This window comes from Dermacentor albipictus, unplaced genomic scaffold (assembly GCF_038994185.2).
Source record: "Dermacentor albipictus isolate Rhodes 1998 colony unplaced genomic scaffold, USDA_Dalb.pri_finalv2 scaffold_28, whole genome shotgun sequence".
NCBI lineage: Eukaryota > Metazoa > Arthropoda > Arachnida > Ixodida > Ixodidae > Dermacentor > Dermacentor albipictus.
The window spans coordinates 71412-79881 of NW_027225582.1; the positions used below are offsets into that span (position 1 = coordinate 71412).

The 8470-nt window shown below is 45.5% G+C and overlaps 1 non-coding gene across 1 annotated transcript; it reads left to right on the top strand.

The window, feature by feature from the left end:
• Positions 1-6112: 6112 nt before the first annotated feature.
• On the top strand, positions 6113-6185 carry TRNAS-UGA (transfer RNA serine (anticodon UGA)). The gene has a single exon. It is a non-coding gene; the product is annotated as a tRNA-Ser (tRNA).
• The last annotated feature ends 2285 nt before the right edge of the window (positions 6186-8470 follow it).

Sequence of the window (8470 nt, forward strand, 5' to 3'; positions counted from 1 at the left end):
GTGTACTTTGACTAAAGTTTTGGGAAATGCATTGGAATATGCGCCTCTGTGGCGTGTTTTGTTACCTCTCGAAATGACTGCCGTCGCTGCCATTGCCACCGCTGCCACGGCTGTAATGGCTTCGCTGGAACCGTCAGGTTATGCTCGAGAATTGGAACTCCCATTTGCTCTGAAAATTTTCTTAGCGCAGAGAGAATGCTTCTCTAGCTCTTTGTCGGTTATTAAATCGCGCTGCTGATCTCCGTCATTTATGTCTCCATAAAAGAGACGGTCGCGGTTTGCGTTCAACTAGAGCACGACCTCTAAAGATGAAGCCGCCACTCATTAGCTTCAACGTAGTGACTCTTCACTGGACTTATCCTGAATGCCATGGGCGCCAAGAAAATACCTAGGTGGCGAACAAGGTCAAGCATCTTCAAGGCGATTTGACTGGCAGATTGATACACTATGGCCCCATAGTCTAAGCATGTACCTATGATACTTTTGTTCACGTTCACGAGACGCTTCCTGTCGCTGCCCCATCTTGTATGTGATATAAATTTAAGACGGTTCATTTCGTTTAGCCATTTAGCATTTAGGTGCTTTAAGTGAGGAATGAAGATCAGTTTCAAACCAAATATGACGGCTAAAAATTTGCATTCTGTGGCAACCTGTATAAGCTGTCTGTGTTGTTCTACACTGGGCTCTCCAAATGAGCCTCTTTTTCATGTGAAAAGGACACAAGAGCTATTCCGAGGGTTCTGTTTAAAGATTTTTTTTCCTTCGCATATACACACTTTCTTCAAGCCAAGTTCAACTAGTCGCTCACAAATTATAAGGTTATATGACTTGAAACCTAACTGTACGTCATCAACGTGTACCGAATAAAGCATACTATGCCGTATGGATAAGCTTAAGGAATTCATTTTAACGATAGAAAAGAAAACAGCCTAATAGGCCACCTTGTGGCACCCCAGTATCTGGTGTAAATGGCCGACACAGAGCGTTGCCAACCATAACACGAAATGTACGGTGTGATAAGTAATTTTTAATTACATTAAGCAAATTAAGCTCAAATACCCATTTCTGAGTGTAAAATCCCATATCTCCAAGTTGTTTTATATGCCTTTTCCATGTCTAAGAAAACAGAAACAAATAACTGCTTATGAATTAAGGCGTTACGAGTGTTTGCCTAAATGCGCACGAAATGGTCAGCAGTCGACCAACCATCTCTGAAGCCGGTCAAATATTGTCTTCGATTCATGGAATTGTAAAAGACAGCGATTTATCGTTTTATTGAAGAATTTGAATAAGCAACTCATGAGTGCTGTTGAACGGTAGCTCGCAACGTCGGATGGGTCTTTGCTTGGTTTCAAGACCGGTATTAAGATAGCTTCTTTTCATGAGGATGGAAAGTACGCACCAGCCCAAACAGAGTTGAAGAGTGCCAGAAGTGTCGGCTGTGTGTCAGTGTATGGGTTTTTAATCATGTCATACATGATTCTCTCAAGTCCCGGCGCAGAGCTCATAGATACACTCAAGGCAACTCTAAGTTCAGCAATAATAAAATGACAGCTGTGCGGTAGGTTTGGTCTCGATTTACCGTTTATTGGTTTGAGTGTTGCTACTTGCATGCATTTAAGGAATGAGCTCATGGAGCTTGATACATGCACGATGTGTATGCCAAGGACGTCGGCCTGGTTTTCTAAGGTATGTCCTTGGTCATCGATCAAAGGTAACGAGTTGATCTGCTGCCCTTTTAACCCTCTCAGCCCATTCCATACTTTACCTTCCTGATTACAGGAATTGACGCCTGAGCGAAACCTCTGCCTGCTTGCTCTCCCAGCCACTTGTCTCGTGTGCCGTCCTTGTATATTGATATGTTTATATGCAGTTTTACACCATTGGATATTGGCGCAGTCTGCCCTATGCCTTGTTTGGTCTCTTCGTGCATCTCTGCAGTATACATTCTACCAAGGAACACGTCTCTTATATGGTTGGCCGTTTGTTTGCTGAATGAACTTTTTGGGTGGACCAGCAACGAAAACGGTAAAAAATGCTACAGCGTTATCTATGCTAAAATCGCATATAAAATCAGGGATAAGTAAGTTTCTTAAAACGCTTTCAATCAGCCGTGTGATGTTCCCAGCGAGGAACATGCGGACGAATGTCGTGTTCTTCTAGTAAGTCCAGAGTTATCGGAAATTGGTCACTCCCAAATGGACATTCTATTACATTCCATTCTGAGTAAGAAAAAGGTATGAGAGATCAGAGCCCTAAATATGTTGAGAAATATGAATTGTGCGCCATATTATCATAGGTAGGTTCTTTCGTATTAAATAGGCACACACCAGACCTCACAAGAAAGGTTTCGATCAATCGACCCCTCGAATCACTCTGGGAGTCTCCCCAAATATTCTCATGAGCATGAAAGCCCCCGACGATAAGAAATGGTTAATGAAGTTCGTTAGTAAGGCCGTAACATTCTGTTTTGCTCAAGTGATAGTTAGAAGGTATGTAGATAGAGCAGACGGTAACCAATTTATGAAAAAATGGCTGTGGCTTAGGTAAGGTTAAGCCCAGGATGCGAAGCATACTAGCCTTTATTTTAGTTGTTGAACCACTGTTTAGCCTGGTGAACTGCTGTTGCTTGGCTATATTTGGTTCGGCTAGACGAAGAAACAACTCATGCATTACTTCTTCGCCTTCAAGAGTGGAACGCGACAGCGTTCCCGTCGACCCGCCAAGGGGTGTAAGACAATGGGCTACAGGGCAGCGACTACGCGCCCCGCATTGGACGCGGTGAGCGTCGAGCAAAGCAGCGTTCGGCGCGGCAACGAAATGTGCGCCTGAGCAAGAGACGCACGCCTTAGAAACAGCGCGTTTCTAAGGCAACACCGCATTCACTAGAGGCGCTTTTGTACCGCTTTGAAGCGTTGTACTCGTGGCTCAGTGGTAGCGTCTCCGTCCCACACTCCGGAGACCCTGGTTCGATTCCCACCCAGCCCGTCTTGCAAGAGTTGAGCCAAAGCCACTTCTCCTCTGTCGTGACGTCACGGTGTCACGTGATTTCATGGTCACCGCCGCGCCTGAGGAGCTGGGTTGAGCCCTCGTAATATGCTTCGCATAAAAGAATCGCTTGCACTGCAGCTGCCTCGAAGGAGGTCCGAAAGGGCACGCGTTGGCAAGCAGCAGTCTAGTTGACAACTATGGCTACACCGCCAGATTTGGTGTAAGCCTTGGCCCGGACTTTGAGAAAAATAGCGTATGACTGGAGAAAATTTGTCTATGTAGCTTTTAAATGCGTTTCCTGAACACACAGTACCATTGGATTACGTTTGTGTTAAAGTTCTCTTACGTCATCAAGATTGTGGAGACGACCTCTCACATTGCATTGTATAATTTTTGTGCCCATTATGACTGAATTTGATACTGTTTGCTCTGGAATGAAAAAATTAGTTGACAGGACCCTGTCCGGGCACTGTGATGCGCGGTTTGCTGTTGGAGCGGTCGCGAGAATCGCAGCACTCCCGGGGCACCCGCTGCACTGACTGGCCCGGGCCTGTGTCCATCGACTCCTTGGAGTCACTGGAGTTCCGCTCACTGGGGCGGAGTGTTTTCATGATTGGCTTGGCTCAAAAAGGAGGGCCTTAGAGGCCACCAACGCCGAGGTCGATAGACACTGCTTCATAGATGGCGTGGAGGAGTTGGCTGTTGTCACCTGAGGGGCTGGTGGCGCTGTCAAGGCTTCATCGTTTGTGGTCCGGGCTTATGCCGGAGTCTGCTGCTGTGTTGCCCTCTTACCCACCACAATAGCATACCCTGCGGTAAGTAGGAACGAAATGCGTAAAAGGCAGAAAATTCTGCCTTTTACTTGTAGGGTAGTTATCTCTTTTCCTTTGTTCCGCGTAGGGCGAGCTCTAGCAAAAAGCTACATCGCCACCGTCACAGTTAGGACAGTGGAGTGCGCTCTCACAGTCATTTGCGAGGTGATTGTGGACACCGCACTGCGAACAGGTTTGTCGGCCCCGGCAACTTTGTGAACCGTGACCACATCTCTAGCACTTCAAACAAATCCGAGGGTTCGGGATGTATAGTCGGACACGGACTTTATCCTATTTCTAAAATTTCTGGCCGCACATTGGATACATAGGTGACGATCAGATTGGAGTATAGTTGTGCTACCGTTTGATTATGATTCTCTTTACGATGGTAACGCTCAGTTCCTTCCAGCCGTCTAGGAGCTTGTCCGAGCTCAGATTCAACAGATCGTCGTCGGAAATCACTCCTTTGCTTTTGTTCATGGATTGATGTGGCGTCACCGTGATGATGTTCACATTTCTGTATGAGACCACATTTGGGAACTTGTCATGATGTTGTTTATCGCGAACGTCAAGCAAGAGGTCACCACTAGCCATCCTTGCGACTTTGTAGCCTGGGCCATTTGATTCGATGAGACATTTCCCATACGTAAAAGGGGAAATAAGTCTATCTTTTCATGGTTTTATTATGAATAACGTGAAATCGTTGGAAGGTTTCTTTTTGTTGGCGAAAGAAGTGCAACTTTCCTTCCGTTCGCCCTCTTTTGTTAAGAGGGCGGCCAGGCAGACGGTGGTGAGTCTATACATATTTAATTTTCGCGGCGATACCAGTTGCCACCACCGAGCCAACAAGGGGACACTAGAAGATCTGAAAGAAACGCAGGCGCCAGCCCCACATAGCCAGTAAAACCTAATACAGCTCAGACGAGAAGTTAGGGGTTGCTTAACCGAGGGGCCCGATTTTTATTACTCATATCATAACAAGCCAACAAGCACTGACACCAAGGGAAACATAGGGGAAATTACTTGTGCTTAATGAATGAAATAAAGATACGATAAATTAATGGAATTAAAGTGCATGAAAAAGCAACTTGCCGCTGGTGGGAATCGAACCCACACCCTTCGCATTTCGCGTGCGATGCTCAACCAATTCAGCTACCGCGGCGCTGTTTCCCTATCCACTTTCTTGGGTATTAATGTATCCTACACTCTAAGAACAGTTTACACCCTTTGGCTTGCCCCTTCTGCCACACAAAAATAATCGTCATCTGCCTTGATGCGTTTCTTTATTGCTGCAAGCCCGGAACTTTCCAGTGACGAACGGCACGCGCGTTATCAGAAGAGGCACTCCAAAGGGTGTGAACTGTTCTATGCTGATAACGCGCGTGCCGTTCGTTACTGGAAAGTTCCGGGCTCGCACCGATAAAGAAAGGAAACGCATCAAGGCAGATGACTATTATTTTTGTGTGGCAGAAGGGGCAAGCCAAAGGGTGTAAACTGTTCTTAGAGTGTAGTAGAACCCTGGGTGTGTTAGCCAGCGTCACCACTCACATACATTGGCGGTGGACGTGGAACGCCCTTTTTGCCGCAGGCGTCATGAGAACGTGATCTTTTTGGGTGAAGGCAACTGGTCAATAAACCCACATATTCTACCTGAAGGCATCAATGTAGCCGGATTCGAGACCCTCGTTATGTAATAAACGAGAAAAAAGGGTGTTAACCGAGGGGCCCGATTATTATTAGTCTATCATAAGATGCCAACAAACACTGACACCAAGGACAACATAGGTGAAATTACTTTTGCGAAGGACACATAAATACCCAAGAAAGTGGATGTGGAAACAGCGCCGCGGTAGCTCAATTGGTAGAGCGTCGCACGCGAAATGCGTAGGTCGTGGCTTCGGCTCCCACCTGCGGCAAGTTGTTTTTTATCCACTTTAATTTCACTAATTTATCGTTTCTTTATTTTATTTGTTAAGCACAAGTAATTTCCCTATGTTGTCCCTGGTGTCAGTGCTTGTTGGCCTCTTATGATGTGACTAATAAAAATCGGGCCCCCCGGTTAACCCCTTTTCTTCTCGTTTATTACATAACGAGGGTCTCCAATCCAGCTACACTGATGCCTTCAGGTAGCATATGTGGGTTTATTGACCAGTTGCCTTCACCCAAAAAGATCACGTTCTCGTAACGCCTGCGGCAAAAAGGACGTTCCACGTCCGCCACCAAGGTCTGTGAGTGGTGACGCGCTGGCTAGCACTTCCAGGGTTCTACTAGGCCACATAAATACCCAAGAAAGTGGATGGGGAAACAGCGCCACGGTAGCTCAATCGGTAGAGCATCGCACGTGAAATGCGAAGGTTGTGGGTTTGGTTCCCACCTGCGGCAAGTTGTTTTTTCATCCACTTACTTCCGTCAATTTAACGTTTCTTTATTTAACTTATTAAGCACAAGTAATTTCCTCTATGTTGTCCTTGGTAGCAGTGTTTGTTCGCTTCTTATTAAATGACTAATAGAGCCTAGGCTGGATAAACTACACCAAGTTAACCATTGGTGCCTGGAAAATCGAAAGTAGAAGGAAGTGAGTAGAAGATGGGAAAGATTGAAAATATGAGAGAATGACGGAGATTGGAGAGGATAGGAAAAGGCAACTACCGATTTCCCCCGGAAGCTGAGGCCCAAGGAGGGCACTGCCTCCACCGAGGGGGCCTTACAGGTCCAAACACCCGGTATCGGCTCAACCCCCAGCATCCCCTTTTCCCCGGACACGGCTAAGCCGCGCACGGCTACACGCGGGAGGGTCCAACCCTTGTGTGCTCGGGTACGTGGTGTCGGAACACACCCAACACCTGCTAACGCAGATGCCCCGGCGGAGACAGGGCCACATAGTATCCGAGATTTCAACGTTGCGCTATACGCGGCGCCACTTAGTTGCAGTTAGTTCTTGTTCGCTTTCACGCGTATTCCGGTTTAATTTAGCGTTGGATTTCCAGGTGCTGTTTCTTTCGCTGCGAGACACGATTATTTGTTATGCTCGCGAAGTGAATGCGAAAAATATATCATAATTAATTTGCTACAACGGCATATTTAACGCTTCGACTAGGAATAAAAAGCATCGTTAATTTGTTCACTAAGCGTTTATGCATGATGAGAGTAATTTGATCACTTTCATCCTCTTTCTTCTGCTGCGTCATTTTTTTTTCCTGCGTAGAAACCTTTATTATGTTGGAGATTTGTATCCTTACTGCACCTGTATTAACCCTAACTTTAGGCAATAAACTTATATTGTTCATACTGTTAGTACCATCACTACGTACTTTAAGAAACTAGTTCGCGGTAAATATCGACACGTTATTGTGGCGGTAAAGAACGATGCAGTGTCAAAGCTATCAATTACAAATTTAGCTATTTATTGGGTGAATTTGTGCCCAGCAACACAAGTAACGCTCAAGCGCAATGATACCCGCCGTGGTTGCTTAGTGGTTATGGTGTTGCGTGGTTGCTTAGTAGTTATGGTGTTGCGTTGCTAAGCACCAGGTTGCGGAATCAAATCGCGGCCACGGCGGCCCCATTTCTATGGGGACAATCATCATCATCATCATCATTTATTATCCCTTAAGGGCCCTATTGGGAATTACATAAGGGGGGGGGGGGTCAACAAGATAAGTATTCACGTGGTCATATAATTATAAAACGAAATAAAAAGACGGACAGGCAAAGTAACGTTATACATTGTTATGGAACCGTGGTTGAAGGCAAAGACGCAAAGAACACGCAAGCAGTTGATCTCCGCATATGTTTGCAATTGAATAAAAAGGTTGCAATACAATTCAATATAAAATTCAATTCAATACAATATTCAATTCAATACGAAAATGCAATTCAATCCACATATATATACACACACAAGTCAAAGCAGAAGATGTGACATATATGTTATGTCCCATCTTAAGGAAGAGCCACAAAGTGAAATACGCGTTGGATATATGAGAAAAGCAGGAAATGTTTACCGATTATGAGAATATGCGAATATATGCGAATACACCCGTGTACTTAGATTTAGGTGCGCGTTAAAAAACCCCAGATGGTCCAAATTGCCGCAGACCCCCAGCAAAGCGTGACTCATGATCAGATCGTGGTTTTGGCGCGTAAAACTTCATAATTTAATTTAATTTCAAGCGCAACAATAGCAGTGAGCAAAATCGGAGAGCAAAGTCTGATATTCGGGTCAAACGCGTCGGCTTTTATGCACAACTGTCGAAAGTTCCAGGATAACCGCTGGTGCCCGCGTGACTTCCAGAAACTGCTACACAATTCTTATGGTGATGTGGGCTAGTTTACATAAGTCCATGGTGCAAATTTCTGCAGCGCGAAGCACTAAAAGGGGGAAAGAAAGCTAAAAAAAGTCCAAGGGAAGGCGCTCACGTTTGTCCTCTTGCATTCTTTCTTCATTTGTCCCTTTTTTTTACTTTTTTCCATATCCAGTTCTTCGCGCTGCTGAAATTTACACAACGCGCGTCGCGCATGCAATCTCATTGCCGAAGGTTCGGTGAGAACAGAGGCAACACATACAATCAACGGTAAGATTCCAGTAAGTTCCAATCATTGCAGGAAGACCTTGCGCTGAGTGATAAATAAGATGTATGCCGGTGCAATGCAGTCCCACGGAATAG